Below are 19,764 nucleotides of genomic sequence, written 5' to 3'. Positions count from 1 at the left end.
CAGGAGAACATTGTACACAGAGACAAAAGAATGTAATGGACTTCTCCAGAGTAATGGCTTTACAATGTCCCTGAACAATGTGCAGCTATCCACGAGAGAAAAAAAACAAACAAACTACAGTCAAGCAGAGGAAAACCGTGGGAGTAAAGACACCAAGGAAAAGCAACTGCTTGACTAAAGAGGTTGAGGGGACATGATTGAGGAGAGACGCTAAATGAGCACCCTAGTGCAAATACTAACGAAAAGGAAATGGGTGCAGAGCAAGGGCACATGTGATACCCAGACGAAGCGTGGTCAGCTAGGGAAGGGGTGGCGGAGGGGGGTGGGGGTGGTAAGAAAAGACAATGATCTGTTTCCAATGAATAATATATGAAAATGACCAAATAAAATAATGCTTTTAACATAGGGGAAAAAACCAAAACGCTAGAAAGCATAGGAATAGAAGGGCCTTTCCTAAAAATAATAAACAATATCTATCTAAAACCATCAGCTAACATCATCTGCAATGGGGATAAACCTGATGCATTCCCAATAACATCAGGAGTGAAACAAGGATGCTCATCACCTCTATTATTTAACATTGTACTAGAAACACTAGCATTAGCAATTAGAGAAGAAAAATAAATTGAAGGCATGAATATAGGCAAGGAGGAGACCAAGTTATCGCTCTTTGCAGATATGATGGTCTACTTAAAGAATCCTAGAGAATGAACCAAAAAGCTAGTCGAAATAATCAACAACTTAAGCAAAGTTGCAGGATACAAAATAAACCCACATAAGTCATCAGCATTTCTCCAGCACAGCTCAGCAGCAAGAATACGAAGAGAAATCCCATTTAAAAGCACCCTAGACAATATAAATTTCTTAGGAATCTATCTCCCGAGACAGACAACTACAAAATACTCTCCACAAAACTAAAACTAGATTTGATCAATTGGAAAAACATCAACTGCTCATGAGCCAAAATAATAAAAATGACCATCCTACCCACACTTATTTATTTATCTATTAGTGACTTCCAAAATTTTTTTTTTTTTACTGATTTAGAAAAAAAACATAACAAAGTTCATTTGGAAGAAAAAAGGATCGAGGATATCCAGGGAAATAATGAAAAAAAATTTGAAGGAAGGTGGCTTTGCAGTCCCAGATCTCAAACTCTATTATAAAGCAGTGGTCATCAACTCAATTTGGTACTGGCTAAGAGACAGACATTTCTATGAAGTGTTCTCATTAGGACACGTAACCTTCGATTTTAATCTAAAACAAAGCATAGAGGACACAGATCTCTTTACACTGTCCTAAATGAAACTTTCTTTGAAAAAACTGACATGAGAACAAAATGGAAGTCCCTGACTAAAAGGCTAAATTCCTACAGAATCTTGTCCCTATCATTTCAAAGAAGTACCAAACACCTAAACATGAGAGCATCACAATGGTATCATTCTGATACCTATATGAGAGCAATTACCATCTCTTGAAGGAAACAACTAAAATGGGAACACCAATTAAGACCTTCACTAAAAAGCTGAAGTCATCCTTAATCTTAGTCCTAGCACTTCAAAAAACTACAAACACCTAAACATGAGAGCATCTCAATGCTCAAAAGCCACTCTGATACCTAAATGACAGCCATTATAAAAAAGTATTAAAGTATTAAATAACCATATATTTTAAGCTAAAACAAAACAAACAGGACAGGGAACATAACACTGTCCCAAACTTAATTAGCTTGACGAAAAAACAAAATTGAGAACAAACATGAAGACCCTAACCTAAAAAGGTAAAATTCATACTGAAGGTCAAAAAGCACCTAGGCCATCTGATTGCCAAAAAGTCATTCAGATACCCAAATGAGAGCCATTTCAAAGAAGTGTTAACGTTACACTTAACCATAGATTTTGAGCGAACACAAAACAAACCGGATGCAGAACTTAACATTGTCCCATATGGAACTCTTTTGAAGAAATATACTAAAATGGGAACAAACATGAAGACCCTCATTAAAAAAAGCTAATTTCATACTGACTCTTATCCGTAGCACTTCAAAAAACTACCTAACACATAAACATGAAGGAATCTCAATGCCAAAAAGTCATTGTGATACCGAAATGAGAACCATTTCTAAAAAGTCTTACTATTACCCTTAACCACATAGTTGTTGAAGCTAAAACAAAAGAAGTAGGACAGAGATCTTAACACTGTGCCAAATGTAAGTAACTCTCTTGACGAAAAAACGAAATTGAGAACAAACATGAAGACCCTCACCAGAAAGCTAACTTCATACGGAATCGTCTCCGTAGCACTTCCAAAGTACCTAACACCTAAATATGAGAGCACAACAATGCCCAAAAGTCATTCTGATACCAAAATGACAACCATTACAATCTCTTAAAGGAAAAAACTAAAATGGGAACAAACATGAAGATCGTCACTAAAAAGCTGAATTCATCCTGAATCTTATCCGAAGCGATTCAAAAAAACTACCAACGTCTAAACATCAGAGCATCTCCAAGCCTAAAAGTCATTCTGATATCTGAATGAGAGCCATTACGATTTCCTGAAGGAAAAAACGAAAATGGGAAGAAACATGAGCACCCTCACTTTTAAAGAGCTGAATTCATCCTGAATCTTAGTCCTAGCAATTCAAAAAAGTACAAACACCTAAACATGCGAACATCTCAATGCCCCAAAGTTCTCCTTATACCTAAATGAAAGCCATTGCTAAAAAGTGTTAACATTACACTTAACCACATAGTTTAAGCTAAAACAAAACATAAAGCACAGAGGACTTAACGCTTCTAAGAAGTGTTAAAATGATTACACCTAACCATTGATTTTTAAGGTAAACGAAAGCAAGTATGACCCAGAATTTTACAGTCTCAAATGAAACTCTTGAAAAAAGACTAAAATGGGAACAAACGTGAAGTCCCTAACTAAAAATCTGCATTCATACAGAAACTTGTTCCTAGCAAATTCAAAAAAGTACCAACACCTAAACATGAGAGCATCTCAATGCCCAAAAGTCATTCTGATACCTAAATGAGAGCCATTTCTTAGAAGTGTTAACATTATTATACTTAACCTTGGATTTTAATGTAAAACAAAGCATATAGGACACAGAACTTTACACTGTCCTAAATGAAACTTTCTTGAAAAAAAAAAAACTATAAACATGAAGTCCCTAATTAAAAAGCTGTATTTATACGGCATCTTATCCCTAGCACTTAAAAAGGTACCTAACACGTAAACATGAGGCCATCTAAATCTTGGGAAATCACATGTCCACAGTTATTCTCATATTAAAGAAAGACCCACTTATACAAATATATTAACATAAACCTTTTCTATAGGTTTTTAAGCTAATAGAAAGCAAATAGGGCCAAGAACTTAAACTCTGTCCCAAATATAATCAATATTCCTCAGTGCATATATTAACAGATTAAGGAGGGCAGAGATCAATGAATTGGAAATGCAAATAAACAAACTTGAAAGATAACAAATTAAAAACCCCCAAAAGAAAACCAAACTAAAGATCTTAAAAATTAAGGGAAAAAAATTAATGAAATCAAAAGTGATAGAATTATTGAACTAATAAATAAGACTAGAATTAGTCTTTGAAAAACAAACAAAATAGACAAACTACCGGTCAATTTAATTAAGAAAAGGAATGAAGAAAAGCAAATTAACAGCCTCATAGATGAAAAGTGGGACCTTACCTCCAATGAAGAAGAAATTAAGGCAATCATTAAAAACTACTTTCCCCAACTATATGGTAAGAAATAGACCAATCTAGGTGATATGGGTGAATATTTACAAAAATATAAATTGCCTCGATTAACAGAAGAAGAAATAGAATTCTTAAACAATCCCATATCTGAAAAAGAAATCCAACAAGCAATCAAAGAACTGCCTAAGAAAAAAGCCCCAGGCCTATCAAACATTCAAAGCACAGCTAACCCCAAAACTATACAAATTATTTGACAGAATAAGCAAAGAGGGAGTTCTACCAAATTTCTGTTTTGACAAAACATGGTACTGATTCCAAAGCCAGGCAGCTCAAAAAGGGAGAAAGAAAACTATAGACCAATCTTCCTAATGAATATAGACGCAAAAATCTTAAATAGGATACTAGGAAAAAGACTCTCCAGCAAGTGATCAGGAGGGTCATTCACTATGATCAAGTAGAATTTATATCAGGAATGCAGGGCTGGTTCGATATTAGGAAAACCATCCATATGATTGACCATATCAACAAGCATACGAACAAAAATCACATGATGATCTTAATAGATGCAGAAAAAGCCTTCGATAAAATACAACACCCATTCATATTAAAACCATTAGAAAGCATAGGAATAGAAGGGTCTTCCCTAAAAATAATAAACATATATCTAACACCATCAGCTAACATCATCTGCAATGGGGCTAAACCTGGTGCATTCCCAATAAGATCAGGAGTGAAACAAGGATGCTCATTATCACCTCTATTATTTAACATTGTACTAGAAACACTAGCATTAGCAATTAGCAAAAAAAAAAAAAATTGAAGGCATTAAAATAGGCAAGGAGGAGACCAAGTTATCGCTCTTTGTGGATATGATGGTCTACTTAAAGAATCCTAGAGAATCAATCAAAAAGCTACTCAAAATGATCAACCACTTTAGCAAAGTTGCAGGATACAAAATAAACCCACATAAGTCATCAGCATTTCTATATATCTCCAACCCAGTTCAAGCAGGAATTAGAAAGTGAAATTCCATTTAAAGTCACCTGAGACAATATAAAATACTTAGGAATCTATCTCCCGAGACAAACACAGGAACTATATGAACACAACTACAAAACACTCTCCACACAATTAAAACTAGATCTAAACAATTGGAAAAACATTGATTGCTCATGGGTGGGATGAACTAACATAATCAAAATGAACATCCTACCTAAACTTATCTATCTCTTTAGTGCCATACCCATTGAACTACCAAAAAACTATTTTACTGAATTAGGGAAAACCATAACAAAGTTCATTTGGAAGAATAAAGGATCAAGGCTATCCAGGGAAATAATGAAAAAAAAAATCAAAGGAAGGTGGCCTTGCAGTCCCAGATCTCAAACTATATTACAAAGCAGCGGTCATCAAAACAATTTGGTACTGGCTAAGTGACAGAAAGGAAGATCAGTGGAATACACTTGGGGTAAATGACCTCAGCAAGACAGTCTATGACAAACCCAAAGACCCCAGCTTTTGGGACAAAAACCCACTATTTGATAAAAACTGCTGGGAAAACTAGAAGACAGTGTGGGGAGAGATTAGGTTTGGATCAACACCTCACACCCTACACCAAGATAAACTCAGAATGGGTGAATGACTTGAACATAGAGAAGGAAACTATAAGTAAATTAAGTGATCACAGACTAGTATACATGTCAGACCTTTGGGAGGGGAAAGATTTTAAATCAAGCAAAACAGAGTCACAAAATAGAAAATCAATAATTTTGACTACATCAAATTAAAAAGTTTTTGTACAAACAAAACCAATGTAACTAAAGTCAGAAGGGAAGCAAAAAATTGGGAAACGATCTTCATAAAAACCTCTGACAAAAGTCTAATGACTCAAATTTATAAAGAGCTAAATGAATTGTACAGAAAATCAAGCCATTCTCCAATTGAAATATGGGCAAGGGACATGAACAGGCAGTTCTCAACCAAAGAAATCAAAACTATGAATAAGCACATGAAAAAGTGTTCTATATCTCTTATAATCAGAGAGATGCAAATCAAAACAACTCTGAGGTATCACCTCACACCTAGCAGATTGGTCAACATGACAGCAAAGGAAAGTAACAAATGCTGGAGGGGATGTGGCAAAGTGGGGACATTAATGCATTGCTGGTGGAGTTGTGAATTGAGCCAACCATTCTGGAGGGCAATTTGGAACTATGCCCACAGGGCGAAAAAAGACTGTCTGCCCTTTGATCCAGCCATAGCACTGCTGGGTTTGTACCCCAAAGACATAATAAGGAAAAAGACTTGTACAAGAATATTCACAGCCGCGCTCTTTGTGGTGGCCAAAAATGGGAACATGAGGGGATGCCCTTCAATTGGGGAATGGCTGAACAAATTGTGGAATATGCTGGTGATGGAATACTATTGTGCTCAAAGGAATAATAAAGTGGAGGAATTTCATGGGGACTGGAACAACCTCCAGGAAGTGATGCAGAGTGAGAGGAGCAGAACCAGGAGAACATTGTACACAGAGACAAAAGAATGTAATGGACTTCTCCAGAGTAATGGCTTTACAATGTCCCTGAACAATGTGCAGCTATCCACGAGAGAAAAAAAACAAACAAACTACAGTCAAGCAGAGGAAAACCGTGGGAGTAAAGACACCAAGGAAAAGCAACTGCTTGACTAAAGAGGTTGAGGGGACATGATTGAGGAGAGACGCTAAATGAGCACCCTAGTGCAAATACTAACGAAAAGGAAATGGGTGCAGAGCAAGGGCACATGTGATACCCAGACGAAGCGTGGTCAGCTAGGGAAGGGGTGGCGGAGGGGGGTGGGGGTGGTAAGAAAAGACAATGATCTGTTTCCAATGAATAATATATGAAAATGACCAAATAAAATAATGCTTTTAACATAGGGGAAAAAACCAAAACGCTAGAAAGCATAGGAATAGAAGGGCCTTTCCTAAAAATAATAAACAATATCTATCTAAAACCATCAGCTAACATCATCTGCAATGGGGATAAACCTGATGCATTCCCAATAACATCAGGAGTGAAACAAGGATGCTCATCACCTCTATTATTTAACATTGTACTAGAAACACTAGCATTAGCAATTAGAGAAGAAAAATAAATTGAAGGCATGAATATAGGCAAGGAGGAGACCAAGTTATCGCTCTTTGCAGATATGATGGTCTACTTAAAGAATCCTAGAGAATCAACCAAAAAGCTAGTCGAAATAATCAACAACTTAAGCAAAGTTGCAGGATACAAAATAAACCCACATAAGTCATCAGCATTTCTCCAGCACAGCTCAGCAGCAAGAATACGAAGAGAAATCCCATTTAAAAGCACCCTAGACAATATAAATTTCTTAGGAATCTATCTCCCGAGACAGACAACTACAAAATACTCTCCACAAAACTAAAACTAGATTTGATCAATTGGAAAAACATCAACTGCTCATGAGCCAAAATAATAAAAATGACCATCCTACCCACACTTATTTATTTATCTATTAGTGACTTCCAAAAATTTTTTTTTTTTACTGATTTAGAAAAAAAACATAACAAAGTTCATTTGGAAGAAAAAAGGATCGAGGATATCCAGGGAAATAATGAAAAAAAATTTGAAGGAAGGTGGCTTTGCAGTCCCAGATCTCAAACTCTATTATAAAGCAGTGGTCATCAACTCAATTTGGTACTGGCTAAGAGACAGACATTTCTATGAAGTGTTCTCATTAGGACACGTAACCTTCGATTTTAATCTAAAACAAAGCATAGAGGACACAGATCTCTTTACACTGTCCTAAATGAAACTTTCTTTGAAAAAACTGACATGAGAACAAAATGGAAGTCCCTGACTAAAAGGCTAAATTCCTACAGAATCTTGTCCCTATCATTTCAAAGAAGTACCAAACACCTAAACATGAGAGCATCACAATGGTATCATTCTGATACCTATATGAGAGCAATTACCATCTCTTGAAGGAAACAACTAAAATGGGAACACCAATTAAGACCTTCACTAAAAAGCTGAAGTCATCCTTAATCTTAGTCCTAGCACTTCAAAAAACTACAAACACCTAAACATGAGAGCATCTCAATGCTCAAAAGCCACTCTGATACCTAAATGACAGCCATTATAAAAAAGTATTAAAGTATTAAATAACCATATATTTTAAGCTAAAACAAAACAAACAGGACAGGGAACATAACACTGTCCCAAACTTAATTAGCTTGACGAAAAAACAAAATTGAGAACAAACATGAAGACCCTAACCTAAAAAGGTAAAATTCATACTGAAGGTCAAAAAGCACCTAGGCCATCTGATTGCCAAAAAGTCATTCAGATACCCAAATGAGAGCCATTTCAAAGAAGTGTTAACGTTACACTTAACCATAGATTTTGAGCGAACACAAAACAAACCGGATGCAGAACTTAACATTGTCCCATATGGAACTCTTTTGAAGAAATATACTAAAATGGGAACAAACATGAAGACCCTCATTAAAAAAAGCTAATTTCATACTGACTCTTATCCGTAGCACTTCAAAAAACTACCTAACACATAAACATGAAGGAATCTCAATGCCAAAAAGTCATTGTGATACCGAAATGAGAACCATTTCTAAAAAGTCTTACTATTACCCTTAACCACATAGTTGTTGAAGCTAAAACAAAAGAAGTAGGACAGAGATCTTAACACTGTGCCAAATGTAAGTAACTCTCTTGACGAAAAAACGAAATTGAGAACAAACATGAAGACCCTCACCAGAAAGCTAACTTCATACGGAATCGTCTCCGTAGCACTTCCAAAGTACCTAACACCTAAATATGAGAGCACAACAATGCCCAAAAGTCATTCTGATACCAAAATGACAACCATTACAATCTCTTAAAGGAAAAAACTAAAATGGGAACAAACATGAAGATCGTCACTAAAAAGCTGAATTCATCCTGAATCTTATCCGAAGCGATTCAAAAAAACTACCAACGTCTAAACATCAGAGCATCTCCAAGCCTAAAAGTCATTCTGATATCTGAATGAGAGCCATTACGATTTCCTGAAGGAAAAAACGAAAATGGGAAGAAACATGAGCACCCTCACTTTTAAAGAGCTGAATTCATCCTGAATCTTAGTCCTAGCAATTCAAAAAAGTACAAACACCTAAACATGCGAACATCTCAATGCCCCAAAGTTCTCCTTATACCTAAATGAAAGCCATTGCTAAAAAGTGTTAACATTACACTTAACCACATAGTTTAAGCTAAAACAAAACATAAAGCACAAAGGACTTAACGCTTCTAAGAAGTGTTAAAATGATTACACCTAACCATTGATTTTTAAGGTAAACGAAAGCAAGTATGACCCAGAATTTTACAGTCTCAAATGAAACTCTTGAAAAAAGACTAAAATGGGAACAAACGTGAAGTCCCTAACTAAAAATCTGCATTCATACAGAAACTTGTTCCTAGCAAATTCAAAAAAGTACCAACACCTAAACATGAGAGCATCTCAATGCCCAAAAGTCATTCTGATACCTAAATGAGAGCCATTTCTTAGAAGTGTTAACATTATTATACTTAACCTTGGATTTTAATGTAAAACAAAGCATATAGGACACAGAACTTTACACTGTCCTAAATGAAACTTTCTTGAAAAAAAAAAAACTATAAACATGAAGTCCCTAATTAAAAAGCTGTATTTATACGGCATCTTATCCCTAGCACTTAAAAAGGTACCTAACACGTAAACATGAGGCCATCTAAATCTTGGGAAATCACATGTCCACAGTTATTCTCATATTAAAGAAAGACCCACTTATGCAAATATATTAACATAAACCTTTTCAATAGGTTTTTAAGCTAATAGAAAGCAAATAGGGCCAAGAACTTAAACTCTGTCCCAAATATAATCAATATTCCTCAGTGCATATATTAACAGATTAAGGAGGGCAGAGATCAATGAATTGGAAATGCAAATAAACAAACTTGAAAGATAACAAATTAAAAACCCCCAAAAGAAAACCAAACTAAAGATCTTAAAAATTAAGGGAAAAAATTAATGAAATCAAAAGTGATAGAATTATTGAACTAATAAATAAGACTAGAATTAGTCTTTGAAAAACAAACAAAATAGACAAACTACCGGTCAATTTAATTAAGAAAAGGAATGAAGAAAAGCAAATTAACAGCCTCATAGATGAAAAGTGGGACCTTACCTCCAATGAAGAAGAAATTAAGGCAATCATTAAAAACTACTTTCCCCAACTATATGGTAAGAAATAGACCAATCTAGGTGATATGGGTGAATATTTACAAAAATATAAATTGCCTCGATTAACAGAAGAAGAAATAGAATTCTTAAACAATCCCATATCTGAAAAAGAAATCCAACAAGCAATCAAAGAACTGCCTAAGAAAAAAGCCCCAGGCCTATCAAACATTCAAAGCACAGCTAACCCCAAAACTATACAAATTATTTGACAGAATAAGCAAAGAGGGAGTTCTACCAAATTTCTGTTTTGACAAAACATGGTACTGATTCCAAAGCCAGGCAGCTCAAAAAGGGAGAAAGAAAACTATAGACCAATCTTCCTAATGAATATAGACGCAAAAATCTTAAATAGGATACTAGGAAAAAGACTCTCCAGCAAGTGATCAGGAGGGTCATTCACTATGATCAAGTAGAATTTATATCAGGAATGCAGGGCTGGTTCGATATTAGGAAAACCATCCATATGATTGACCATATCAACAAGCATACGAACAAAAATCACATGATGATCTTAATAGATGCAGAAAAAGCCTTCGATAAAATACAACACCCATTCATATTAAAACCATTAGAAAGCATAGGAATAGAAGGGTCTTCCCTAAAAATAATAAACATATATCTAACACCATCAGCTAACATCATCTGCAATGGGGCTAAACCTGGTGCATTCCCAATAAGATCAGGAGTGAAACAAGGATGCTCATTATCACCTCTATTATTTAACATTGTACTAGAAACACTAGCATTAGCAATTAGCAAAAAAAAAAAAATTGAAGGCATTAAAATAGGCAAGGAGGAGACCAAGTTATCGCTCTTTGTGGATATGATGGTCTACTTAAAGAATCCTAGAGAATCAATCAAAAAGCTACTCAAAATGATCAACCACTTTAGCAAAGTTGCAGGATACAAAATAAACCCACATAAGTCATCAGCATTTCTATATATCTCCAACCCAGTTCAAGCAGGAATTAGAAAGTGAAATTCCATTTAAAGTCACCTGAGACAATATAAAATACTTAGGAATCTATCTCCCGAGACAAACACAGGAACTATATGAACACAACTACAAAACACTCTCCACACAATTAAAACTAGATCTAAACAATTGGAAAAACATTGATTGCTCATGGGTGGGATGAACTAACATAATCAAAATGAACATCCTACCTAAACTTATCTATCTCTTTAGTGCCATACCCACTGAACTACCAAAAAACTATTTTACTGAATTAGGGAAAACCATAACAAAGTTCATTTGGAAGAATAAAGGATCAAGGCTATCCAGGGAAATAATGAAAAAAAAAAATCAAAGGAAGGTGGCCTTGCAGTCCCAGATCGCCAACTATATTACAAAGCAGCGGTCATCAAAACAATTTGGTACTGGCTAAGTGACAGAAAGGAAGATCAGTGGAATACACTTGGGGTAAATGACCTCAGCAAGACAGTCTTTGACAAACCCAAAGACCCCAGCTTTGGGGACAAAAACCCACTATTTGATAAAAACTGCTGGGAAAACTAGAAGACAGTGTGGGGAGAGATTAGGTTTGGATCAACACCTCACACCCTACACCAAGATAAACTCAGAATGGGTGAATGACTTGAACATAGAGAAGGAAACTATAAGTAAATTAAGTGATCACAGACTAGTATACATGTCAGACCTTTGGGAGGGGAAAGATTTTAAATCAAGCAAAACAGAGTCACAAAATAGAAAAATCAATACTTTTGACTACATCAAATTAAAAAGTTTTTGTACAAACAAAACCAATGTAACTAAAGTCAGAAGGGAAGCAAAAAATTGGGAAACGATCTTCATAAAAACCTCTGACAAAAGTCTAATGACTCAAATTTATAAAGAGCTAAATGAATTGTACAGAAAATCAAGCCATTCTCCAATTGAAATATGGGCAAGGGACATGAACAGGCAGTTCTCAACCAAAGAAATCAAAACTATGAATAAGCACATGAAAAAGTGTTCTATATCTCTTATAATCAGAGAGATGCAAATCAAAACAACTCTGAGGTATCACCTCACACCTAGCAGATTGGTCAACATGACAGCAAAGGAAAGTAACAAATGCTGGAGGGGATGTGGCAAAGTGGGGACATTAATGCATTGCTGGTGGAGTTGTGAATTGAGCCAACCATTCTGGAGGGCAATTTGGAACTATGCCCACAGGGCGAAAAAAGACTGTCTGCCCTTTGATCCAGCCATAGCACTGCTGGGTTTGTACCCCAAAGACATAATAAGGAAAAAGACTTGTACAAGAATATTCACAGCCGCGCTCTTTGTGGTGGCCAAAAATGGGAACATGAGGGGATGCCCTTCAATTGGGGAATGGCTGAACAAATTGTGGAATATGCTGGTGATGGAATACTATTGTGCTCAAAGGAATAATAAAGTGGAGGAATTTCATGGGGACTGGAACAACCTCCAGGAAGTGATGCAGAGTGAGAGGAGCAGAACCAGGAGAACATTGTACACAGAGACAAAAGAATGTAATGGACTTCTCCAGAGTAATGGCTTTACAATGTCCCTGAACAATGTGCAGCTATCCACGAGAGAAAAAAAACAAACAAACTACAGTCAAGCAGAGGAAAACCGTGGGAGTAAAGACACCAAGGAAAAGCAACTGCTTGACTAAAGAGGTTGAGGGGACATGATTGAGGAGAGACGCTAAATGAGCACCCTAGTGCAAATACTAACGAAAAGGAAATGGGTGCAGAGCAAGGGCACATGTGATACCCAGACGAAGCGTGGTCAGCTAGGGAAGGGGTGGCGGAGGGGGGTGGGGGTGGTAAGAAAAGACAATGATCTGTTTCCAATGAATAATATATGAAAATGACCAAATAAAATAATGCTTTTAACATAGGGGAAAAAACCAAAACGCTAGAAAGCATAGGAATAGAAGGGCCTTTCCTAAAAATAATAAACAATATCTATCTAAAACCATCAGCTAACATCATCTGCAATGGGGATAAACCTGATGCATTCCCAATAACATCAGGAGTGAAACAAGGATGCTCATCACCTCTATTATTTAACATTGTACTAGAAACACTAGCATTAGCAATTAGAGAAGAAAAATAAATTGAAGGCATGAATATAGGCAAGGAGGAGACCAAGTTATCGCTCTTTGCAGATATGATGGTCTACTTAAAGAATCCTAGAGAATCAACCAAAAAGCTAGTCGAAATAATCAACAACTTAAGCAAAGTTGCAGGATACAAAATAAACCCACATAAGTCATCAGCATTTCTCCAGCACAGCTCAGCAGCAAGAATACGAAGAGAAATCCCATTTAAAAGCACCCTAGACAATATAAATTTCTTAGGAATCTATCTCCCGAGACAGACAACTACAAAATACTCTCCACAAAACTAAAACTAGATTTGATCAATTGGAAAAACATCAACTGCTCATGAGCCAAAATAATAAAAATGACCATCCTACCCACACTTATTTATTTATCTATTAGTGACTTCCAAAATTTTTTTTTTTTACTGATTTAGAAAAAAAACATAACAAAGTTCATTTGGAAGAAAAAAGGATCGAGGATATCCAGGGAAATAATGAAAAAAAATTTGAAGGAAGGTGGCTTTGCAGTCCCAGATCTCAAACTCTATTATAAAGCAGTGGTCATCAACTCAATTTGGTACTGGCTAAGAGACAGACATTTCTATGAAGTGTTCTCATTAGGACACGTAACCTTCGATTTTAATCTAAAACAAAGCATAGAGGACACAGATCTCTTTACACTGTCCTAAATGAAACTTTCTTTGAAAAAACTGACATGAGAACAAAATGGAAGTCCCTGACTAAAAGGCTAAATTCCTACAGAATCTTGTCCCTATCATTTCAAAGAAGTACCAAACACCTAAACATGAGAGCATCACAATGGTATCATTCTGATACCTATATGAGAGCAATTACCATCTCTTGAAGGAAACAACTAAAATGGGAACACCAATTAAGACCTTCACTAAAAAGCTGAAGTCATCCTTAATCTTAGTCCTAGCACTTCAAAAAACTACAAACACCTAAACATGAGAGCATCTCAATGCTCAAAAGCCACTCTGATACCTAAATGACAGCCATTATAAAAAAGTATTAAAGTATTAAATAACCATATATTTTAAGCTAAAACAAAACAAACAGGACAGGGAACATAACACTGTCCCAAACTTAATTAGCTTGACGAAAAAACAAAATTGAGAACAAACATGAAGACCCTAACCTAAAAAGGTAAAATTCATACTGAAGGTCAAAAAGCACCTAGGCCATCTGATTGCCAAAAAGTCATTCAGATACCCAAATGAGAGCCATTTCAAAGAAGTGTTAACGTTACACTTAACCATAGATTTTGAGCGAACACAAAACAAACCGGATGCAGAACTTAACATTGTCCCATATGGAACTCTTTTGAAGAAATATACTAAAATGGGAACAAACATGAAGACCCTCATTAAAAAAAGCTAATTTCATACTGACTCTTATCCGTAGCACTTCAAAAAACTACCTAACACATAAACATGAAGGAATCTCAATGCCAAAAAGTCATTGTGATACCGAAATGAGAACCATTTCTAAAAAGTCTTACTATTACCCTTAACCACATAGTTGTTGAAGCTAAAACAAAAGAAGTAGGACAGAGATCTTAACACTGTGCCAAATGTAAGTAACTCTCTTGACGAAAAAACGAAATTGAGAACAAACATGAAGACCCTCACCAGAAAGCTAACTTCATACGGAATCGTCTCCGTAGCACTTCCAAAGTACCTAACACCTAAATATGAGAGCACAACAATGCCCAAAAGTCATTCTGATACCAAAATGACAACCATTACAATCTCTTAAAGGAAAAAACTAAAATGGGAACAAACATGAAGATCGTCACTAAAAAGCTGAATTCATCCTGAATCTTATCCGAAGCGATTCAAAAAAACTACCAACGTCTAAACATCAGAGCATCTCCAAGCCTAAAAGTCATTCTGATATCTGAATGAGAGCCATTACGATTTCCTGAAGGAAAAAACGAAAATGGGAAGAAACATGAGCACCCTCACTTTTAAAGAGCTGAATTCATCCTGAATCTTAGTCCTAGCAATTCAAAAAAGTACAAACACCTAAACATGCGAACATCTCAATGCCCCAAAGTTCTCCTTATACCTAAATGAAAGCCATTGCTAAAAAGTGTTAACATTACACTTAACCACATAGTTTAAGCTAAAACAAAACATAAAGCACAAAGGACTTAACGCTTCTAAGAAGTGTTAAAATGATTACACCTAACCATTGATTTTTAAGGTAAACGAAAGCAAGTATGACCCAGAATTTTACAGTCTCAAATGAAACTCTTGAAAAAAGACTAAAATGGGAACAAACGTGAAGTCCCTAACTAAAAATCTGCATTCATACAGAAACTTGTTCCTAGCAAATTCAAAAAAGTACCAACACCTAAACATGAGAGCATCTCAATGCCCAAAAGTCATTCTGATACCTAAATGAGAGCCATTTCTTAGAAGTGTTAACATTATTATACTTAACCTTGGATTTTAATGTAAAACAAAGCATATAGGACACAGAACTTTACACTGTCCTAAATGAAACTTTCTTGAAAAAAAAAAAACTATAAACATGAAGTCCCTAATTAAAAAGCTGTATTTATACGGCATCTTATCCCTAGCACTTAAAAAGGTACCTAACACGTAAACATGAGGCCATCTAAATCTTGGGAAATCACATGTCCACAGTTATTCTCATATTAAAGAAAGACCCACTTATGCAAATATATTAACATAAACCTTTTCAATAGGTTTTTAAGCTAATAGAAAGCAAATAGGGCCAAGAACTTAAACTCTGTCCCAAATATAATCAATATTCCTCAGTGCATATATTAACAGATTAAGGAGGGCAGAGATCAATGAATTGGAAATGCAAATAAACAAACTTGAAAGATAACAAATTAAAAACCCCCAAAAGAAAACCAAACTAAAGATCTTAAAAATTAAGGGAAAAAATTAATGAAATCAAAAGTGATAGAATTATTGAACTAATAAATAAGACTAGAATTAGTCTTTGAAAAACAAACAAAATAGACAAACTACCGGTCAATTTAATTAAGAAAAGGAATGAAGAAAAGCAAATTAACAGCCTCATAGATGAAAAGTGGGACCTTACCTCCAATGAAGAAGAAATTAAGGCAATCATTAAAAACTACTTTCCCCAACTATATGGTAAGAAATAGACCAATCTAGGTGATATGGGTGAATATTTACAAAAATATAAATTGCCTCGATTAACAGAAGAAGAAATAGAATTCTTAAACAATCCCATATCTGAAAAAGAAATCCAACAAGCAATCAAAGAACTGCCTAAGAAAAAAGCCCCAGGCCTATCAAACATTCAAAGCACAGCTAACCCCAAAACTATACAAATTATTTGACAGAATAAGCAAAGAGGGAGTTCTACCAAATTTCTGTTTTGACAAAACATGGTACTGATTCCAAAGCCAGGCAGCTCAAAAAGGGAGAAAGAAAACTATAGACCAATCTTCCTAATGAATATAGACGCAAAAATCTTAAATAGGATACTAGGAAAAAGACTCTCCAGCAAGTGATCAGGAGGGTCATTCACTATGATCAAGTAGAATTTATATCAGGAATGCAGGGCTGGTTCGATATTAGGAAAACCATCCATATGATTGACCATATCAACAAGCATACGAACAAAAATCACATGATGATCTTAATAGATGCAGAAAAAGCCTTCGATAAAATACAACACCCATTCATATTAAAACCATTAGAAAGCATAGGAATAGAAGGGTCTTCCCTAAAAATAATAAACATATATCTAACACCATCAGCTAACATCATCTGCAATGGGGCTAAACCTGGTGCATTCCCAATAAGATCAGGAGTGAAACAAGGATGCTCATTATCACCTCTATTATTTAACATTGTACTAGAAACACTAGCATTAGCAATTAGCAAAAAAAAAAAAATTGAAGGCATTAAAATAGGCAAGGAGGAGACCAAGTTATCGCTCTTTGTGGATATGATGGTCTACTTAAAGAATCCTAGAGAATCAATCAAAAAGCTACTCAAAATGATCAACCACTTTAGCAAAGTTGCAGGATACAAAATAAACCCACATAAGTCATCAGCATTTCTATATATCTCCAACCCAGTTCAAGCAGGAATTAGAAAGTGAAATTCCATTTAAAGTCACCTGAGACAATATAAAATACTTAGGAATCTATCTCCCGAGACAAACACAGGAACTATATGAACACAACTACAAAACACTCTCCACACAATTAAAACTAGATCTAAACAATTGGAAAAACATTGATTGCTCATGGGTGGGATGAACTAACATAATCAAAATGAACATCCTACCTAAACTTATCTATCTCTTTAGTGCCATACCCACTGAACTACCAAAAAACTATTTTACTGAATTAGGGAAAACCATAACAAAGTTCATTTGGAAGAATAAAGGATCAAGGCTATCCAGGGAAATAATGAAAAAAAAAAATCAAAGGAAGGTGGCCTTGCAGTCCCAGATCGCCAACTATATTACAAAGCAGCGGTCATCAAAACAATTTGGTACTGGCTAAGTGACAGAAAGGAAGATCAGTGGAATACACTTGGGGTAAATGACCTCAGCAAGACAGTCTTTGACAAACCCAAAGACCCCAGCTTTGGGGACAAAAACCCACTATTTGATAAAAACTGCTGGGAAAACTAGAAGACAGTGTGGGGAGAGATTAGGTTTGGATCAACACCTCACACCCTACACCAAGATAAACTCAGAATGGGTGAATGACTTGAACATAGAGAAGGAAACTATAAGTAAATTAAGTGATCACAGACTAGTATACATGTCAGACCTTTGGGAGGGGAAAGATTTTAAATCAAGCAAAACAGAGTCACAAAATAGAAAAATCAATACTTTTGACTACATCAAATTAAAAAGTTTTTGTACAAACAAAACCAATGTAACTAAAGTCAGAAGGGAAGCAAAAAATTGGGAAACGATCTTCATAAAAACCTCTGACAAAAGTCTAATGACTCAAATTTATAAAGAGCTAAATGAATTGTACAGAAAATCAAGCCATTCTCCAATTGAAATATGGGCAAGGGACATGAACAGGCAGTTCTCAACCAAAGAAATCAAAACTATGAATAAGCACATGAAAAAGTGTTCTATATCTCTTATAATCAGAGAGATGCAAATCAAAACAACTCTGAGGTATCACCTCACACCTAGCAGATTGGTCAACATGACAGCAAAGGAAAGTAACAAATGCTGGAGGGGATGTGGCAAAGTGGGGACATTAATGCATTGCTGGTGGAGTTGTGAATTGAGCCAACCATTCTGGAGGGCAATTTGGAACTATGCCCACAGGGCGAAAAAAGACTGTCTGCCCTTTGATCCAGCCATAGCACTGCTGGGTTTGTACCCCAAAGACATAATAAGGAAAAAGACTTGTACAAGAATATTCACAGCCGCGCTCTTTGTGGTGGCCAAAAATGGGAACATGAGGGGATGCCCTTCAATTGGGGAATGGCTGAACAAATTGTGGAATATGCTGGTGATGGAATACTATTGTGCTCAAAGGAATAATAAAGTGGAGGAATTTCATGGGGACTGGAACAACCTCCAGGAAGTGATGCAGAGTGAGAGGAGCAGAACCAGGAGAACATTGTACACAGAGACAAAAGAATGTAATGGACTTCTCCAGAGTAATGGCTTTACAATGTCCCTGAACAATGTGCAGCTATCCACGAGAGAAAAAAAACAAACAAACTACAGTCAAGCAGAGGAAAACCGTGGGAGTAAAGACACCAAGGAAAAGCAACTGCTTGACTAAAGAGGTTGAGGGGACATGATTGAGGAGAGACGCTAAATGAGCACCCTAGTGCAAATACTAACGAAAAGGAAATGGGTGCAGAGCAAGGGCACATGTGATACCCAGACGAAGCGTGGTCAGCTAGGGAAGGGGTGGCGGAGGGGGGTGGGGGTGGTAAGAAAAGACAATGATCTGTTTCCAATGAATAATATATGAAAATGACCAAATAAAATAATGCTTTTAACATAGGGGAAAAAACCAAAACGCTAGAAAGCATAGGAATAGAAGGGCCTTTCCTAAAAATAATAAACAATATCTATCTAAAACCATCAGCTAACATCATCTGCAATGGGGATAAACCTGATGCATTCCCAATAACATCAGGAGTGAAACAAGGATGCTCATCACCTCTATTATTTAACATTGTACTAGAAACACTAGCATTAGCAATTAGAGAAGAAAAATAAATTGAAGGCATGAATATAGGCAAGGAGGAGACCAAGTTATCGCTCTTTGCAGATATGATGGTCTACTTAAAGAATCCTAGAGAATCAACCAAAAAGCTAGTCGAAATAATCAACAACTTAAGCAAAGTTGCAGGATACAAAATAAACCCACATAAGTCATCAGCATTTCTCCAGCACAGCTCAGCAGCAAGAATACGAAGAGAAATCCCATTTAAAAGCACCCTAGACAATATAAATTTCTTAGGAATCTATCTCCCGAGACAGACAACTACAAAATACTCTCCACAAAACTAAAACTAGATTTGATCAATTGGAAAAACATCAACTGCTCATGAGCCAAAATAATAAAAATGACCATCCTACCCACACTTATTTATTTATCTATTAGTGACTTCCAAAATTTTTTTTTTTTACTGATTTAGAAAAA

This window comes from Monodelphis domestica, chromosome 4 (assembly GCF_027887165.1).
Source record: "Monodelphis domestica isolate mMonDom1 chromosome 4, mMonDom1.pri, whole genome shotgun sequence".
Classification (NCBI taxonomy): Eukaryota; Metazoa; Chordata; class Mammalia; order Didelphimorphia; family Didelphidae; genus Monodelphis; species Monodelphis domestica.
The sequence above is the reverse complement of the archived record's forward strand: the minus strand, read 5'-3'. Positions refer to the sequence as shown.